Here is a 20,648-nt window from a genome sequence, read left to right as displayed (position 1 = left end):
AAAATTACTTGTTAATTGGTTGTAATTCTCGAAAATTAGTTAATTAATTAATTAGGTTGTTATTTATATTGTTGAACACGAGTTTAATTGTGGGTTGTAAATTAAAGAAGGAATAGGTGAAGTCGTGTTTATTAATATTGGCCTAAACCCCTTATTGGTACCTAGTTCAGGTCCCTTAAGGTTGAGGGCGACCTTTATTAACATTCATTGAACTGTCTTCACACTTAGGACCTTTTATATCCAAGTAAGTATAGCCTATGTGAGATGGTGTCTAGGAATGGGACAACGTTCATAACGGGTTCTGGATTCAGAAGTGCTTACAAATGGGCGTAAACCACTATGTGGGAGTAGCCTATGCCAAAATGGATCCTACCTCTTGTGTTCGCCCTCCCCTACCTGGCCATTTTAGTAAGGTTGCCCAAAGGATGTAGGAGGGACTTTGTGTTTAGACGATTATACTTGGGCCGCACGTCCACTTGATTTACCGCTTGGAATTAGATTTGATATCAATAATGTTTATTGATAGGAGCATTTTAATGCGACGTTTTAACTGCATTTCCCTACATTTTTCTGCGCCATTTCCTTGAAAAATCCTTGTTTTGGAAAGTTTCCATTCTTTGATTGGGAAAGTTCCTTATTGTAGAAAGTTTCCATTTTTGTAGTTTTCATTTCTCATTTCTGGCAAGTTTCCATTTTCAGTTTAGGAAAGTTTCTATTTTTCATTTTTAGTAAGTTTCTATTTTTCATTTTTGGAAAGTTTCTATTTTCAGTATAGTTTCTATTTTCAGGACCTCCTGATAGGAGCATTTTAATGCGACGTTTTAACTGCACTTCCTTACATTTCTTGCGTCATTTCCTTAGTAAAACTCTGTTTAGGAAAGTTTCCATTCTTTGATTGGGAAAGTTCCTATTTGTAGAAAGTTTCCATTTTTCTTAGTTTCTATTTTCCATTTCTAGAAAGTTTCTATTCTTGTAGTTTTCATTTCTCATTTCTGGCAAGTTTCTATTTTTCATTTTTAGTAACTTTCTATTTTTCATTTTTGGTAAGTTTCTATTTTTCAAATTAGGAAAGTTTCTATTTCTCATACTAGTTTCTATTTTCAGAACTTCCGAGCTAAAAAGTGGAAATGAACACACGAATGGGAAGAGGAGCTTGCGAACGTCAAGGGGAACAAAAATGAAGAACATTGAACCACACATTTGAGCAGAAATGAAGAAACAAGCTTTCCTAGTGCAACCAGGAAACCCTGCGAAATGGAGGAGAGCTTACCAATGAAGTTTCCAACGCAACTATGAAAAGAAATGAAGAAAATGAAGTGTTTTGCGTTGGAAAAGAAGAAGGCTTGAAGATGAAGCAACGAAGCCCAAGAGCACTTTGAATTTTCGGCAAAATGGACCAAGGCCCACCAAGGCCCAAGGGATTAGGGTTTGTGACGCATGGAATAAACCCTAGGGAGTTTTGCCGTCCAAGATGAAGAGAGAAACAAGGAAGTGGCGTCCAAAAATCAGAAATTAAAAGGAGATATTCTAGGGAGATTTTCTAGGGCTATTTTTATGGAAATACATCAAGAGATAAACCCTAGAAGATCTTTTGCCGTCCAAGCCAAGAGGAAAAGAAGGAATTGCCGTGATATACATGAAGAAACCCTAGAGAATTCGGCAAAGAGAGATTCTAGGGGAGAGTTTTAAGGAAAGCCAAAGTGTGGAGACCAAGAAACGGCCAAAAAGGAGTCTAGATACATTCCTACATTCCCTAAAGAGTTTTGGCCGAATTTAAAAACAGAAAATCAGAAATTATCTCAAGAATTTCGGCAAGAAAATCAAGGGAAATATTCTAGGAAATTATGTGATTGGTTGAGACACATCATAGGGCTTACTTGGCAAGATTCTATTGGGAGGAATTATGTGGAGTTAGACATTGTTGCCGTGAGTTTCTCTAGGGTTTTACACGGCCTTGGAGACCAAGTTGCCGTCCCCTATATAATCTCTCCTCTTCTCAACGTCAAAGGGTTCTCTTCCCACACAATTACAACTTTAGAAAAAAATCAGAAAACTCTCTAGCCTAGCCGTGCTCTTCTCCATCCTCTAGGGCAACCACGAAGTGCAAGCAAGGCCAAGGAAGAAGAAGACAAGCCGTGAACACCATCCATCCTCCACCTTGAAGATTGCTTTCGAAATTCAAGAGACCACATCACCTTTTCGTTCATCACCATCTCCATCTCTTGGTGTAATTCGATTCTTCCTTGTAACTTTGTTTGTATTTTCGTTGGTTATGCCTTAGTTGACACATATGTTTGAACAAGTATTGTTTTCTGAAATTTTATGATTAATAGTTAATTTTCAGATTCATACTTTGCGAATTATGGTTGCTTATGTGTGAGTGTTTGATTAAATTTGCATGATAGAAATCTTTTGTATGTTAATCTTAAAGGGTTCGAAACTTTTAGGGTTTTTATATAATTGGTGCTACGAATTCAAGAACATGAATCAACTTTTTGGTTTTGTGTTCTTGAATCAATAAGTAGTAAAGGTTTTGTACAAAAACCGAATTTAATCAAAGAAGATTGCAATTAGGTGGACTTTTTCATACTAAGTTGCACATTTGAATTGATAGCCTTTCTAGATGCTTATTGCGTTAAACATGTATGATTGACTAGCTTTCTAGGGCTTGAATGCATGTTTGATAGGATTAGTCTATGTGCTTTCGCTTAGATTAATTAGCGTTGAAAGTAAAATATGGGAAATTGTTTGCTTTGAACGTTTCACATGATCAATTCCTCTTGCATGACTATGATGAACAATGATGAACTTGAATCAATTTTAATCATGAGTTTCGACTTTGATCTTTGTTCTTGCATTCCATTTATATTTTTATGTTTTAACATTTTAATTATTTTGTTAACTTAGTTTAATTTTCAGAAAAACCAAAATCAAAAACCCCCTTTTTATTCGTAAATAATGTGCATATGTGTAAATATTATACTTTGTTTTAATTTTAATTGTTTAATTGTTTGACAATGACAGGTGTACCCTCAATCCCCGGAATAGAACGATCCCTATTTATTCTATGCTACTAATGACATTTCAGGGTTAAATTATGCGCTTGCTTATAGCGTATCAATTTTTGGCGCCGTTGCCGGGGATTGAAAAATCATTTGTCATATTGTGAATATATTGTTTTGTTTATAATGTGACCGAAAAAAAAAAAAAAAAAAAAATATTACTTGTAAATTTTTTGTAATTGTCGAAATTTACTTAGATTAATCACTTAGGTTGTTATTTTTATTGTTGAACACGAATTTAATTGTTAGTTGTAAATTAAAGAAGGAATAGGTGAAGTCGTGTTTATTAATATTGGCCTAAACCCCTTATTGGTACCTAGTTCAGGTCCCTTAAGGTTGAGGGCGGCCTTTATTAACATTCATTGAACTGTCTTCACACTTAGGACCTTTTACATCCAAGTAAGTATAGCCTATGTGAGATGGTGTCTAGGAAGGGGACAACGTTCATAACGGGTTCTGGATTCAGAAGTGCTTACAAATGGGCGTAAACCTCAATGAGGGAGTAGCCTATGCCAAAATGGATCCTACCTCTTGTGTTCGCCCTCCCCTACCTGGCCATTTCAGTAAGGTTGCCCAAAGGATGTAGGAGGGACTTAGTGTCTTGACGATTATACTTGGGCCGCACGTCCACTTGATTTACCGCTTGGAATTAAATTTGATATCAATAATATTTATGACAAAAGAAAACGTAAGAAATTGTTGTGACACTTAAGGTATATTGGATTAAACTTATCTCGGAAAGGAAGCTGTTACAGCCCATTGCACTCTGAGATTCCCTGTTCCCGTACCTAAGTGTTGAAAATAAATTTAACAATAAAAGAAAGAAAAAGGAAAAAAAAAAAAAAAAAAAAAAAAAAAAAAAAAGTTAATTAGATGTGAATAGTGACGTTTTGTACTTTGTGTGAAAGTTTTGTGTGTTTTGTGTCTAATTTTACTTGTAAAGAAATAAAATTAAAGATAATAAAAATGGAGTTATAAATTTTGTTAATTATTTAATTGTTGTGAGTGTGTAAAATCGTATGAGTAGACAAGGGCCCTTTTGTTAATATTGGCCTTAACCCTTCATTCGTACCTTTCTAAGGTCTTATGAGGTTGAGGGCGGCCTTTATTAACACTTGGAGAACAGTTTAACACATGAGTAATTTCCAAGCTGAGTAAGGGGCATTACAGATGGTGTCTTAGGTTGAAACAAAGGAAAGTGACTTATGTCTAAGCGACTATCCCTATATCGTAGCTCACCAATAGTAGTGGTTTCTATTGGGCTCGACTTACAACTTGGAATCAATTGAGTTATTAACTTTGTTTATGACATTTCCATGACAAAAACAAAATACTCGTACATAACTTTCATTTGTAAATTGGTCTGTTTTCTTACTTCTCTTACTTGTACAAAATTTGTAAGTCTCTTTTGTTGCATTATGAATAGTGACGTTTTTGTATGAAAATATTAACTTGTATTTTGTTTATTTTCGTAAGTTACTCACTTTTGTACATCTTAATGTTGTTCAGGAATTCCATGAATGTCCGAGTCCTCTAAAATCCCTTCCATACAAGAGATTGAAGAAAGGCTCGCTCGTTTGAAAAATCCTCCTACACTTGAGTACAGAAGACCTTCTGCCTTGCAATTCAAAGAGTACAAGTTTAACGAGCAAGGGAAGAGAATCTATCCTTCTGAGGAATCCACATCACCTACACCTACTCCATCTCCACCTCCACGTACACCTTCACCTTTGGTTTCATCCAACTCCACACCACCACCTTCACCACCACCTGAAGAAGTTCAAGAAGAGAGAATGGCATCCATTAGGGAACTATCCACAGCAACAGTCGAGGGAGGACCCCCTACAGGTATTGTGTACCCTGCCCCTGGTGCAGGAAGAAATGCAGAGTTTGAGCTGAAGAGTGGATTATTGCACCAACTCCCTAAGTTTCATGGGCTCCCTATGGAGGACGCCAACAAGCATCTTAGGGCATTTCAGGTTGTGTGTTCTAACATGCAACCACAAGGAGCAGATGAGAACATTCTAAGGATGAAGGCATTTCCATTTTCCTTAGCCGACAGAGCCAAAGATTGGCTATATGAGATTCCTGCTGGACGTATCACCTCTTGGGACACTATGAGGAAGGCCTTCCTGGAAAGATACTTCCCAGCTTCCAAGGTCATCACACTCAGGAAGAAGCTTAGTGGAATTGAACAAGCTCCAGATGAGTCCTATTCTGCCTATTATGAGAGGTTCAACTCCTTACTTGCTCAATGTCCTCAACATCAGATGAAGGATGAGACCCTACTGACATGCTTCTATGAGGGACTCTTACCCTTAGAGAGGCAAATGCTTGATGCTGCAGCTGGAGGAGCTTTTGTGGACAAGTCACCTGCAGAGGGAAAGGAACTTATTGAGAATCGTGCCCTCAACAGTCAACAATACGAGGGTATAGGGCACTCCATTCGAAAGGTACATGAAGTGGGTAGGAACAATGCCATTGAGGATCAACTGAATAAGCTCACCTTGCTCATGAACCAAGTCATAAGTTCCAAAGGACCTAGTGCATCCATAGCTTGTGGGGTATGCTCTATGCAAGGGCATGTTACTGATCAATGCCCTCAACTCAATGAAAATGGAGGATGGGAATCTGCCAATGCTATTGGAGGATACCAAGGAGGATTTCAAGGAGGATATCAGGGAGGACCTCAACGTCCTAGACATGACCCTTATTCCAATACTTATAACCCAGGATGGAGGGACCATCCCAACTTCAAGTGGACCAACAATGACAATGTTCAGAATCCTCTTGGTGGGACCTTTCAACGTCCTCAAGGGCCTACTTTTCAACGTCCTCAAGCTCCTTACATGCCTCCTCCTCAACAGAACTCTGGGAATTCCAATTCCCATTATGATAAGACGTTGGAGGCTTTGACTGCTTCTACACAAGCCTTGACCAACTCTACTCAGGCTTTGATCCAAGGACAACAGACCCATACTAAGGACATTGCAGAGCTCAAGAAGCAGATGGGCCAAGTTGTGGGTTTCATGAGCAAGATTCATGAGAATGGGAAGCTCCCTAGTGTCACAATACCTAATCCTAAGGGTAATGTGGAGAATGCATCAGTTGTGACTACAAGGAGTGGAAGGCCATTTGTGGATCAACCCAAGCCACCCAAGAAAGCCCAAGTAAGCATAGAGATTGAGGAAGGCCATGAACCCACAAAGTTGGGTGTTGAAAAGGACCCTGCAACGTCCAAGGAAGAACTCAAGGCGTCCTCACCACCAAAGGCAAAACCGGATATTCAAGGTATTAATTCTAACTTATCCAATTCGGTTATTACTAACCCTTCTTCTTCTTGCATGCCCTTTCCACGCAGATTTGCTAAATCAAAGAAGGATGAAAGTGACCAAGCTATCTTGGAAACTTTCAAGAAGGTGCAAGTAAACTTACCCCTCCTAGAGGCCATCAAGCAAGTCCCTAAGTATGCCAAGTTCCTTAAAGAGCTTTGCACTACTAGGAGAGTGAACCGTGAAAAGGAGGTGGTAAAGGTAAGTGAGAACGTTTCTGCCTTGATTCAGAGGAAGATTCCTCCAAAGTGTAAGGATCCTAGAAGCTTTACTATTCCATGTACTATTGGTAACTCCAGATTTAAGAATGCCATGCTAGATCTAGGTGCATCTGTTAATGTTATGCCCTACTCTGTTTATGAAACCCTAGGTCTAGGGGAACTTAAATCTGATAATGTTATCATTCAGTTAGCTGACAGATCCAATGCATACCCTAGAGGTTTGTTGGAGGATGTGCTTGTGCAGGTTAACCATCTTATCTTCCCAGCTGATTTTTATGTGTTGGAAATGGAGGACTCCCCTGTGAGTTCCACTCCTTTGCTTTTGGGACGTCCTTTCTTAAGGACAGCTAGGACGAAGATAGATGTGTATGCAGGCTCTCTCACCATGGAGTTTGATGGTGACGTTATTGGCTTCAACATTTTTGAAGCCATGAGGTATCCTCTTGATATAAATGACTGTTATTCTATTGATATTTTGGATGACCTTGCCCAGAAAATGTTTGAGGCCATGAATGAGGATACGCTAGCCACAACACTCGAACAAGGAGTAGGGTATACGAAAGGTGGTGCCATTATCTCAGAGGAGGAATTGAAGGACACTTGTGAAGGAAAGATAATTGAAAACGTCTCCTTCCTTGAAGCATCCCCTTATATAGGTAAGTCCAATTCTCCTTTGTCCATTCAGTTATCTACTAACAAGACTTTACCTTCAGTGGTCCAAGCCCCAGAACTTGAGCTTAAACCTCTTCCAGACCATTTGAAGTATGTCTACTTAGGAGACAAGGAGACCTTACCAGTGATAGTGTCCTCTGCGCTTACGACTCCACAAGAAGAGAAGTTGGTGGAGATGCTGAAACAACACAAGACCGCCATAGGATGGACATTGGCGGACATCAAGGGAATTAGCCCTACAACTTGCGTCCATAGGATACTTCTTGAGGAGGGGTCTAAACCCACTAGAGAGGCTCAACGTCGTCTCAACCCTCCAATGATGGAAGTTGTGAAGAAGGAGGTTATCAAACTCCTAGATTGTGGGGTGATCTACCCCATTTCAGACTCCAAGTGGGTCTCGCCAGTTCAGGTTGTGCCCAAGAAATCTGGGGTAACTGTGGTGAAGAATGCTGAGAACGAACTGGTGCCCCAAAGGACAGTCACAGGTCACAGAGTGTGCATTGATTACAGGACTCTGAATGATGCACAAATGAATTATTCCACCACAGAGAAAGAGCTCCTTGCAGTTGTTTTTGCCCTTGAAAAGTTTCGTTCCTACTTACTTGGTACCAAGGTAATTATTTATACTGACCATGCAGCTTTGAAGTACTTGATGACCAAGAAGGAGGCGAAACCAAGGCTTATCAGATGGGTCCTACTCTTGCAAGAGTTTGACGTTGACATCAAGGACAAGAAGGGTAGTGAAAACGTGGTAGCTGACCACTTGAGTCGTTTGGTACATGCAGAAGACCCTCTCCCTCTGGTGGAGACGTTTCCAGATGAGCAGCTTTTTGGACTTCAGGTAAGTGAACCATGGTATGCTGATATTGTGAACTATATTGTTTCTAGGAAGATTCCTGATACCATGTCACGTGCTCATAGAGATAGGCTTAAGAAAACTGTTAAGCAATATGTTTGGGATGAACCTTATTTGTGGAAATATTGCTCTGATCAACTGATTAGGAGATGTGTGCCTGAACATGAACATAATGCCATACTTTCGTTTTGCCATTCTAAAGCATGTGGGGGTCACTTTGGGTCTAAAAAGACTGCTTTTAAGGTGTTAGAGTCTGGGTTCTTTTGGCCAACGTTATTTAAGGATGCACATGCATATTGTTTAACTTGTGATAGATGCCAACGAACCGGAAATCTAAGTTCTAGAGATCAAATGCCATTGTCCAATATCATAACTGTTGAAATATTTGATGTCTGGGGCATAGATTTCATGGGACCTTTCCCTTCATCTTTTGGGTTTCTATATATCTTACTTGCAGTGGACTATGTTTCCAAATGGGTGGAAGCAAAGGCCACTAGAACTAATGACTCTAAGGTTGTTGCAGATTTTATCAAGTCTAACATCTTTAGCAGGTTTGGAATGCCTAGAGTTCTCATTAGTGATGGTGGATCCCATTTTTGCAATCGGACGATTGAGGCCTTGTTGAAGAAATATGATGTTACACATAAGGTTTCTACACCTTATCACCCCCAAACTAGTGGGCAGGCTGAGGTCTCAAATCGTCAGATCAAGGGGATATTGGAAAAGACTGTGAACCCCAACAGGAAGGATTGGTCCCTACGCTTGGAGGATGCTTTGTGGGCCTACAGAACTGCATACAAGACTCCCATAGGTATGTCCCCATATCGCATTGTCTATGGCAAACCTTGCCATTTACCTGTGGAGTTAGAGCACAAAGCTTGGTGGGCTGTGAAGCAGTTCAATATGGATCTGGATGAAGCTGGGCTTCATAGGAAGCTGCAGTTGCAAGAGTTAGAGGAGATTAGGAATGATGCTTTCGAAAGTGCCAACATCTATAAAGAAAAGACTAAGGCATTCCATGATAAAATGATTCGAAGGAAGACTTTTGTTGTGGGTCAAAAAGTTCTTCTCTTCCATTCTCGTCTCAAACTCTTCCCAGGTAAACTTCGTTCTCGTTGGATTGGACCTTTTGTTATCACTAATGTGTTTTCTCATGGAGCTGTGCAGATAAAGAGTGAACAAACAGGTAACGAGTTCAAAGTGAATGGCCATCGCTTGAAGCCTTACTATGAGGCCTTTGTGGAACACGAAGTGGAGGAAGTACCCCTCCAAAACGTTCCACCTCTTGAGGATTAAATGGAGGTACAAGTCTAGGCTGAAAGACTATAAACATTAAGCGCTGCTTGGGAGGCAACCCAATTCAGAAGTAGCTGTGGAGGAGCCTTCAACGCAGATTTGCTCTTTTGCCTCCCTACTTCTTTATTTTATGCTTTTTGTTTGTCTTTGAACTTTATTTTCGTAAATTCCATCTCTATATGCTTAAGTGTTTCATTGCATGCTTATAATTGATTACATTGAGGACAATGCAATATTTAAGTGTGGGGGAAGGGATTTACATTTTTGTCTTTTATTTTGAGTCATATATATTGAAAAATACAAAAAAATCGAAAAATGTCAGAAAAATAAAAAAAAAAAAACATTTCGTTGCTTTTGTTTTTGTTTTGAGTCATAGGATGCCCCTTCAACTGTCTAGGATGATTCTATATCTCTGAAGTCATGACTAAAAGAGGATCACAACATTGAGATGATGTTTAACATGGTATTCTTTGGTTAATTGAGATATATGAAAAATGTATGCATGTGTAGTGGATATGGATCTCGTGACCTTGGTACAGAATATGAGCATGTTAGGATGAGTTTTGATTCATAAAACCCATGTGAGATATTTGAGCCATGTTCCTTTTTCTTGGAGTGAAAATGAAAATATATTCTTAATTTCTTGGCGATGTTTTGATGATCTCATTATTCTTTCATCTTGATTGACTGCTTGCCATAGATTAAGTTTAATGGACTAGAGATGCTAGAATTCGCTCTTGTGCTTGTTGAGACGTAATATCAATACATGGCCCTGATTCTGGAAGGGATAGAGGTTCTCTAGGAATTACCACCATTGCCATATAAACTTGTGTCCCTATTTGTGCCCCTCGTGGGACCCCCCTAGATAAGCCCCTTTGAGCCTACATTAAGCCTTTTCGTTCATCACTTTAAAATCCTTAACCATGAAGCTTAGTATAGTTACAACTCTACCCTTTGTTCTAAGAACTTAGTAGAGCTAACTTTTGAGACATATTACATGGGTTTGGTGTTAAAGATGAAGATTGAGAAGAGGTGAAAGTTCAAGTGTGGGGGTAGACTTGTCCATGAAAAGAAAAAATATGAGAAAGCCGTGAAAAATGAAAAGAAAGAAAAAATATATACGGCTAAAAAGAAATAAAAAGAAAGAAATGTTTATGGATTAAGTCCCCTATACTTAGTGATTTTGGAGTTCTGCTTTAAATTGAAGGCCCACTACAGAAAAATTTGGCCTTTGTCCATTTCACTAGAGTCAAGGGAAGTTTACATTGAAGATTGGGCCCAACATGAAGACATTTGGCCCTTTTATGTGACCTATATGGGGAAGTGACGTTTTTGCAATGCCTTGGTGGAATTTCGAGATCTCTACATTCATATGAGCTCTACTAGGTTTTTAGGACACTTTGATAAATCCTTACCTTTCGTTTCTTTAAACCTTGAGCCTGAGCCCCATTACAACCCTTGAGAGAAAGGACCTTCTTGATCCTTAAGATGGGACAGCCCTTGATGTGGAGATGAGTTACAAGAGTTGAACCTATGGCAGTCCATTCGTGCAAGTAGTTGATATCCTTCATGAGATCTTTAAAAGAATATTTATGTGCTTTCGTTTCTTTATATGTGATACACTTGTTTATCTTTCACATATACTTGAGTGAATAAGCTTTTAAGCATTGCCATGATCTGAGAGAAGAAAGAGGGATATACTTGTGAGATTTGAATCATACTTGTCTGAAGCATGCTAAGCTTAAACCCATCACCATTGTTACAACCAAGTCCTACTTGTGTATGTGTGGATTATATGTTTTAATTAACTCTCGAATGCCTAAACATTGATTCTTGGTGAAGTGCTAATCTTGGTGTTGTGAAAGTAAGAGATTGCTGAGACAAAAAGTTGAAGGGCAATAGAGTCTTTGTTTGTTTGAGTCTTTAATTTTCGTTGAGTCTTAGTATGTGTCTTTGTTTGATTTTGCTAAGGGACTAGCAAAAGCTAAGTGTGGGGGAATTTGATAGGAGCATTTTAATGCGACGTTTTAACTGCACTTCCTTACATTTCTTGCGTCATTTCCTTAGTAAAACTCTGTTTAGGAAAGTTTCCATTCTTTGATTGGGAAAGTTCCTATTTGTAGAAAGTTTCCATTTTTCTTAGTTTCTATTTTCCATTTCTAGAAAGTTTCTATTCTTGTAGTTTTCATTTCTCATTTCTGGCAAGTTTCTATTTTTCATTTTTAGTAACTTTCTATTTTTCATTTTTGGTAAGTTTCTATTTTTCAAATTAGGAAAGTTTCTATTTCTCATACTAGTTTCTATTTTCAGAACTTCCGAGCTAAAAAGTGGAAATGAACACACGAATGGGAAGAGGAGCTTGCGAACGTCAAGGGGAACAAAAATGAAGAACATTGAACCACACATTTGAGCAGAAATGAAGAAACAAGCTTTCCTAGTGCAACCAGGAAACCCTGCGAAATGGAGGAGAGCTTACCAATGAAGTTTCCAACGCAACTATGAAAAGAAATGAAGAAAATGAAGTGTTTTGCGTTGGAAAAGAAGAAGGCTTGAAGATGAAGCAACGAAGCCCAAGAGCACTTTGAATTTTCGGCAAAATGGACCAAGGCCCACCAAGGCCCAAGGGATTAGGGTTTGTGACGCATGGAATAAACCCTAGGGAGTTTTGCCGTCCAAGATGAAGAGAGAAACAAGGAAGTGGCGTCCAAAAATCAGAAATTAAAAGGAGATATTCTAGGGAGATTTTCTAGGGCTATTTTTATGGAAATACATCAAGAGATAAACCCTAGAAGATCTTTTGCCGTCCAAGCCAAGAGGAAAAGAAGGAATTGCCGTGATATACATGAAGAAACCCTAGAGAATTCGGCAAAGAGAGATTCTAGGGGAGAGTTTTAAGGAAAGCCAAAGTGTGGAGACCAAGAAACGGCCAAAAAGGAGTCTAGATACATTCCTACATTCCCTAAAGAGTTTTGGCCGAATTTAAAAACAGAAAATCAGAAATTATCTCAAGAATTTCGGCAAGAAAATCAAGGGAAATATTCTAGGAAATTATGTGATTGGTTGAGACACATCATAGGGCTTACTTGGCAAGATTCTATTGGGAGGAATTATGTGGAGTTAGACATTGTTGCCGTGAGTTTCTCTAGGGTTTTACACGGCCTTGGAGACCAAGTTGCCGTCCCCTATATAATCTCTCCTCTTCTCAACGTCAAAGGGTTCTCTTCCCACACAATTACAACTTTAGAAAAAAATCAGAAAACTCTCTAGCCTAGCCGTGCTCTTCTCCATCCTCTAGGGCAACCACGAAGTGCAAGCAAGGCCAAGGAAGAAGAAGACAAGCCGTGAACACCATCCATCCTCCACCTTGAAGATTGCTTTCGAAATTCAAGAGACCACATCACCTTTTCGTTCATCACCATCTCCATCTCTTGGTGTAATTCGATTCTTCCTTGTAACTTTGTTTGTATTTTCGTTGGTTATGCCTTAGTTGACACATATGTTTGAACAAGTATTGTTTTCTGAAATTTTATGATTAATAGTTAATTTTCAGATTCATACTTTGCGAATTATGGTTGCTTATGTGTGAGTGTTTGATTAAATTTGCATGATAGAAATCTTTTGTATGTTAATCTTAAAGGGTTCGAAACTTTTAGGGTTTTTATATAATTGGTGCTACGAATTCAAGAACATGAATCAACTTTTTGGTTTTGTGTTCTTGAATCAATAAGTAGTAAAGGTTTTGTACAAAAACCGAATTTAATCAAAGAAGATTGCAATTAGGTGGACTTTTTCATACTAAGTTGCACATTTGAATTGATAGCCTTTCTAGATGCTTATTGCGTTAAACATGTATGATTGACTAGCTTTCTAGGGCTTGAATGCATGTTTGATAGGATTAGTCTATGTGCTTTCGCTTAGATTAATTAGCGTTGAAAGTAAAATATGGGAAATTGTTTGCTTTGAACGTTTCACATGATCAATTCCTCTTGCATGACTATGATGAACAATGATGAACTTGAATCAATTTTAATCATGAGTTTCGACTTTGATCTTTGTTCTTGCATTCCATTTATATTTTTATGTTTTAACATTTTAATTATTTTGTTAACTTAGTTTAATTTTCAGAAAAACCAAAATCAAAAACCCCCTTTTTATTCGTAAATAATGTGCATATGTGTAAATATTATACTTTGTTTTAATTTTAATTGTTTAATTGTTTGACAATGACAGGTGTACCCTCAATCCCCGGAATAGAACGATCCCTATTTATTCTATGCTACTAATGACATTTCAGGGTTAAATTATGCGCTTGCTTATAGCGTATCACCTCCGAGCTAAAAAGTGGAAATGAACTCACGAATGGAAAGAGGAGCTTGCGAACGTCAAGGCAAGCGAATATGAGACAAAATGGGCCACACATTTGAGCAGAAATGAAGAAATAAGCTTTCCTAGTCCAACCAGGAAATCCTACGAAAAGGAGGAAGGCTTCCCGAGCAAGTTTCCAACGCAACCATGAAAAAGAAATGGAAAAATAATGTGTTTTGCGTTGGAAGGTGACAAGGCTTGAAGTTGAAGCAACGAGGCCCAAGAACTCTATGGAATTTCGGCAAATTGGATCAAGGCCCATCAAAGCCCATGACATTAGGGTTTGTGACGCAAAACCCTAACCCTAGAGATGTTTTGCCGTGAAAACCAAAGAGAGAAACAAGGGAGATGGCGTGAAAATCAGAAATTAAAAGAAGATTACGCAAGAGATTTTCTAGGGTAATTTTAATGGAAAGATAAACCCTAGGAGACTCTTGCCGTCCAAGCCAAGAGGAAAAGGAGGAAGTTGCCGTGATATTCATGAAGAAACCCTAGAGAATTCGGCAAAAAGATATTCTAGGGAGAGTTTTATGGAAAGAAAAAGTGTGGACATCAAGAAAAGCACCAAAAGGCGTCTAGATTCATTCCTAGAAACCCTAAGTATATTTTGGCCGAAATTGCAAGAAGAAAATCAGAAAATATGTGCTTGGGGACCAAGTTTGCCGTGCTCCTATATATACTCCTTTATTCACAACGTAAAAAGTTCCTCTCCATACGTTTTACAACTTAAAAAAATCAGAAAATCCCTCTAGCATAGCCGTGAGTTCCTCCATCCTCTAGAGCAAGCCACGAGTTCAAGCAAGGCCAAGGAAGAGAAGAAGAAGCCGTGACCTATTCCTCCACCATCCACCTTTGAAGCTTGCTTTCGAGTTTTAAAGAATTCATCTTTATTCACCCATTATCATCTTCCATCCACGGTGTAATTCGACCTCTACTTTGTAACCTTTGCTTTGTATTTCGTTGGTTTTGTTCTAGTTGACATATATGTTTGAATGAATATTAATTTCTGGAATTTTTATGATTAATTGAGAATTTTCAGATTCATATATATTGTTCTTCGAAAGTTGCTTATGTGAGTTTGGTTAATTAAATTTGCGTTATAGATATCTTTTGTATTTTAATCTTATGTGGTTGCAAACACTTAGGGTTTTGATATGAATGTTGCTAGGTTTAAGAACATAAAATCGACTTTTCGTTTTGTGTAAACTTGAATCAAAGTAGTAAAGGTTTTGTACAAAGATCGAATTTAATTAACGAGGATTGCAATTAGGTGGACTTTTTCATACTAAGTTGCACACTTGAGTTGATAGCCTTTCTAGGTGTTTATTGCGTTGAACATGTCATGCTTGACTAGCTTTCTAGGGCTTGATTACATGTTTGATAGGATTAATCTAGGTGCTTTCGCTTAGGTTGGGTAGCATTGAAAAGTAAAATATGGGAAATTGTTTGCTTTCTAACGTTTCACATGATCAACTCCTTTCTCATGACTTAGATGAACAATATTAGGGTTTGAATCAATTTTAATCATAGTTTCGGGTTTTGATCTTTGTTCTTTCATTCCATCTTTATTTTTATGTTTTTGCATTTTAATTATTTTGTTTACTTAATTTATTTTCGAAAACCAAAAACAAAATCCTCCCTTTTGTGTAAAATGTTTATAGTTGTGAATATCTTTGTGAATATTATACTTTGTTTTAATTTTAATTGTTTAATTGTTTGACAATGACAGGTGTACCCTCAATCCCCGGAATAGAACGATCCCTACTTGCTTCACTACTATGATATTTTTAGGGTTAAATTATGCGCTTGCTTTAGCGTATCAATTTTTGGCGCCGTTGCCGGGGATTGAAAAATCATTTGTCACTTTGTGAATATATTGTGTTGTTTATATTGTGACCGAAAAAAAAAAAAAAAAAATTTACTTGTTAATTATTTTTGTAATTGTCGAATTTTAGTTAATTAATTACTTAGGTTGTTATTTATATTGTTGAACACGAGTTTAATTGTGAGTTGTAAATTAAAGAAGGAATAGGTGAAGTCGTGTTTATTAATATTGGCCTAAACCCCTTATTGGTACCTAGTTCAGGTCCCTTAAGGTTGAGGGCGGCCTTTATTAACATTCATTGAACTGTTTTCACACTTAGGACCTTTTATATCCAAGTAAGTATAGCCTATGTGAGATGGTGTCTAGGAAGGGGACAACATTCATAACGGGTTTTAGATTCAGAAGTGCTTACAAATGGGCGTAAACCTCAATGAGGGAGTAGCCTATGCCAAAATGGATCCTACCTCTTGTGTTCGTCCTCCCCTACCTGGCCATTTCAGTAAGGTTGCCCAAAGGATGTAGGAGGGACTTAGTGTCTAGACGATTATACTTGGGCCGCACGTCCACTTGATTTACCGCTTGGAATTAGATTCGATATCAATAATATTTATGACAAAAGAAAATGTAAGAATATGTTGTGATACATTAAGGTATATTGGATTAAACATAATCTTGGAAAGGTAGCTGTTACAGCCCATTGCACTCCAAGATTCCCTGTTCCCGTACCTAAGTGTTGAAAATAATTGTACAATAAAAGAGAAAAAAGTGGAAAAAAAAAAAAAAAAAAAAACGAAAAAGAGATAATTAGATGTGAATAGTGACGATTTGTACTTGTGTTTTGTGTGAAAGCTTTGTGTATATCTTGTCTAATTATATTTGTAAAGAATTATACTTAAAGAAATTACAAATGGAGTTATGAATTTGGTTAACTACTTAATTGTAGTGAGTGTGTAAAATCGTATGAGTAGACAAGGGCCCTTTTGTTAATATTGGCCTTAACCCTTCATTTGTACCTTTCTAAGGTCATATGAGGTTGAGGGCGGCCTTTATTAACATTTGGAGAACAGTTTAACACATCAGTTATTTTCCAAGCTGAGTAAGGGGCATTACAGATGGTGTCTTAGGTTGAGACCCTGGGTGATGGGTTCAAATTGGATCTCAGAGATACTATAGACTGTGCGTAAACCACAATGTGGAAGTAGCCAATAGGGGCGTAAACCTCAATGAGGGAGTAGCCTCCGTAGTATCACCAAAATGAGTCCTCCCTCTCACTTACCTCTTAATCTGGCTATCTGGCCTTCTGAAACAAAGGAAAGTGACTCATGTCTAGGCGACTATCCCAATATCGTAGCTCACCAATAGTAGTGGTTTCTATTGGGCTCGACTTACAACTTGGAATCAATTGAGTTATTAACTATGTTTATAACATTTCCGTGTAAAAATAAAATACTTGTACATACCCTTCACATGTAAATTGGTTTGTTTCATACTTCTCTTACTTGTCCAAACTTTGTAAGTCTCTTTTGTTGAATTGTGAATAGTGACGTTTTTCTTGTATAAAATATTAACTTGTATTTTGTGTATTTTGTAATTTACTAACTTGTGTACTTCTTAATGTTGTTCAGGATATCCATGAATGACCGAGCCTTCTAAAATCCCTAGTGCACGAGAGATTGAAGAAAGACTTGCTCGTTTGAAGAATCCTCCACAACTTGAGTAGAGAAGAACTTCCTCTTTGCCATTCAAAGATTACAAATTTAACGAGCAAGGGAAGAGGATCTATTCTTCTGAGGAGTCCACATCACCTACACCTACTCCATCTCCACCTTCACGTACACCTTCACCTTTGGTTTCGTCCAATTCCACACCACCACCTTCACCACCACCTGAAGAAGTCAAGGAAGAGAGAATGGCATCCATTAGGGAACTCTCCACAGCAACAGTCGAAGGAGGACCTCCTTCGAGTATTGTGTACCCTGCCCCTGCTGCAGGAAGACAGGCAGAGTTTGAGCTGAAAAGTGGATTATTGCACCAACTCCCTATCTTCCATGGTCTTAATATGGAGGACGCCAATAAGCATCTGAGAGCATTCCAGGCTGTATGTGCAAACATGCAACCACAAGGAGCAGATGAAAACATTCTCAAGATGAAGGCGTTTCCCTTCTCTCTAGCTGACAGAGCCAAAGATTGGCTATATGAGCTTCCGGCTGGACGTATTACTTCGTGGGACACAATGATGAAGGCCTTCTTGGAAAAGTACTTCCCAGCTTCGAAGGTCATCACACTCAGAAAGAAGCTCAGTGGAATCGAGCAAGCCCAAGATGAGTCCTATTCTGCCTACTATGAGAGGTTCAATTCCTTACTTGCGCAATGTCCTCAACATTAGATGAAGGATGAGACCCTCCTTACATGTTTTTATGAAGGACTCCTACCTTTGGAAAGGCAAATGCTTGATGCTGCAGCAGGAGGAGCTTTTGTGGATAAGTCACCTGCTGCTGGGAAAGAATTGATTGCTAATCGTGCCCTAAACACTCAACAGTATGAGGGTGTGAGACAAACTACTCGTAGGGTCAATGAGGTGAGCACTAGTCCTGCCATTGCGGATCAATTGAGCAAACTCACCCTTCTTGTGAACAAGGTGGCGACTACTCAAGGACAAGGAGGACCTTCTGCTTGTGGGGTATGCTTTACCCAAGGACATCCTACGGATCAATGTCCTCAACTAAGTGAGAATGGTGGTTGGGAGTCTGTGAATGCCCTAGGAGGATATCAAGTGAACCAAGGGGGTCCCCCACGTCCAAGGTATGATCCATATTCGAATACCTATAACCCTGGATGGAGGGACCACCCCAACTTCAAGTGGACCAACAATGAGAATGTTCAGAACCCTCTTGGTGGAAGTTTCCAACGTCCTCAAGGACCTTCATTCCAAGGACCTTCTTTTCAACGGCCTTACATGCCTCCTCAACACAACGTAGGGAATTCAAATTCCCACTATGATAAGACGATTGAGGCATTGACTAATTCTACTCAGGCATTGACTAGTGCCACACAGACTTTGCTACAAGGACAACAGAACCACACCAAGGACATTGCTGACCTTAAGAAGCAGATGGGACAAGTGGTGGACTTCATGACCAAGTTTCATGAAATTGGTAGGCTTCCGAGCAACACAATTCCAAACCCAAAAGGAGGCTTTGAAGGCCCAACCAGCTGAGGACGAGATGAAACCAAGTCTAGGCTGAAAGACTATAAACATTAAGCGCTGCTTGGGAGGCAACCCAATTCAGAAGTAGCTGTGGAGGAGCCTTCAACGCAGATTTGCTCTTTTTCCTCCCTACTTCTCTATTTTACGCATTTTGTTTTTCTTTGCACTTTAATTTCGTAAATTTCATCTCTATATGCTTAAGTGTTTCATTGCATGCTTATAATTGATTACATTGAGGAAAATGCAATATTTAAGTGTGGGGGAAGGGATTTATATTTTGAGTCTTTTATTTTTGAGTCATATATTGAAAAATACAAAAAAATTCGAAAAATGTCATAAAAATAAAAAAAAATTTCGTTGCTTTTATTTTTTGAGTCTTAGGATGCCCTTTCAACTGTCTAGGATGATTCTATATCTCTGAAATCATGATTAAAAGAGGATCACGAAATTGAGATGACTTAAAATGGTATTCTTTGGTTAATTGAGATATATGAAAAATGTATCCATGTGTAGTGGATATGGATTGCATAACCTTGGTACAGAATATGAGCATGTTAAGATAAATTTTGATTCATAAAGCCCATGTGAGATAATTGAGCCATGTCCCTTTTTCTTGGAGTGAAATGAAAAATATATATTCTTAATTTCTTGGCGATGTTTTGATGATCTCATTATTCTTTCATCTTGATTGACTGCTTGCCATAGATTAAGTTTAATGGACTAGAGAATGCTAGAATTCGCTCTTGTGCTTGTTGAGACGTGATATCAATACATGGCCCTGATTCTGGAAGGGATAGAGGCACCCTAGGAATTACCACCATTGCCAAATAAACTTGTGTCCCCATTTGCGCCCGTCGTGGGACCCCCTAGATAAGCCCCTTTGAGCCTACATTAAGCCTTTTCGTTCATCACCCTTAAAATCCTTAACCATGAAGCTTAGTATAGTTACAACCCTACCCTTTGTTCTAAGAACTTAGTGGAGCTATCTTTTGAGACATACTACATGGGTTTGGTGCTAAGAATGAAAATTGAGAAGATGTGAAAGTTCAAGTGTGGGGGAATCTTGTCTATAAAGAAAAAAATATGTGAAAGCCGTGAAAAATGAAAAGAAAGAAAGAAAAAATATGTACGGCTAAAAAGAAAAAAAAAAGAAAGAAAAAAATATATGTTTATGGATTAAATCCCCCATACTTAGTGATTTCGGAGTTTACTTTGAATTGAAGGCCCACTACAGAAAAATTTGGCCTTTGTCCATTTCACTAGAGTTCAAGGAAATTTTACAATGAAGATTGGGCCCAACATGAAGACATTAGGCCCCTTTCATGGTACCTCTAGGGAAAGTGACGTTTTTACAATGCCTTGGTGGATTTTTCGAGGTCTCTACATTTACATGAGCTCTGCTAGGTTTTTAGGACACTTTGATAAATCCTTACCTTTCATTTCTTTAAACCTTGAGCCTTGGCCCCATTACAACCCTTGAGAAGACCTTCTTGATCCTTAAGATGGGACAGCCCTTGATGTGGAGATGAGTTACAAGATTTGAACCTATAGCAGTCCATTCGTGCAAGTAGTTGATATCCTTCATGAGATCTTTAAAAAGAATAAATATATGTGCTTTCGTTTCTATATATATATGTGATACACTTTGTTTATCTTTCACATATACTTGAGTGAATAAGCTTTTAAGCATTGCCATGATCTGAGAGAAGAAAGAGTGGATATATCTTGTGAGGATTTGAATCATACTTGTCTGAAGCATGCTAAGCTTAAACCCATCACCATTGTTACAACCAAGTCCTACTTATGTATGT

General features: G+C 38.4%; 1 pseudogene; it reads left to right on the top strand.

The window, feature by feature from the left end:
- The window catches only part of LOC133730625 (uncharacterized), a 94,148-nt pseudogene that overhangs the window by 25,357 nt on the left and 48,143 nt on the right, over positions 1-20,648 (top strand).

This window comes from Rosa rugosa, chromosome 2 (genome assembly GCF_958449725.1).
Source record: "Rosa rugosa chromosome 2, drRosRugo1.1, whole genome shotgun sequence".
NCBI lineage: Eukaryota > Viridiplantae > Streptophyta > Magnoliopsida > Rosales > Rosaceae > Rosa > Rosa rugosa.
This window is presented reverse-complemented; position numbering and strand designations above follow the sequence as displayed.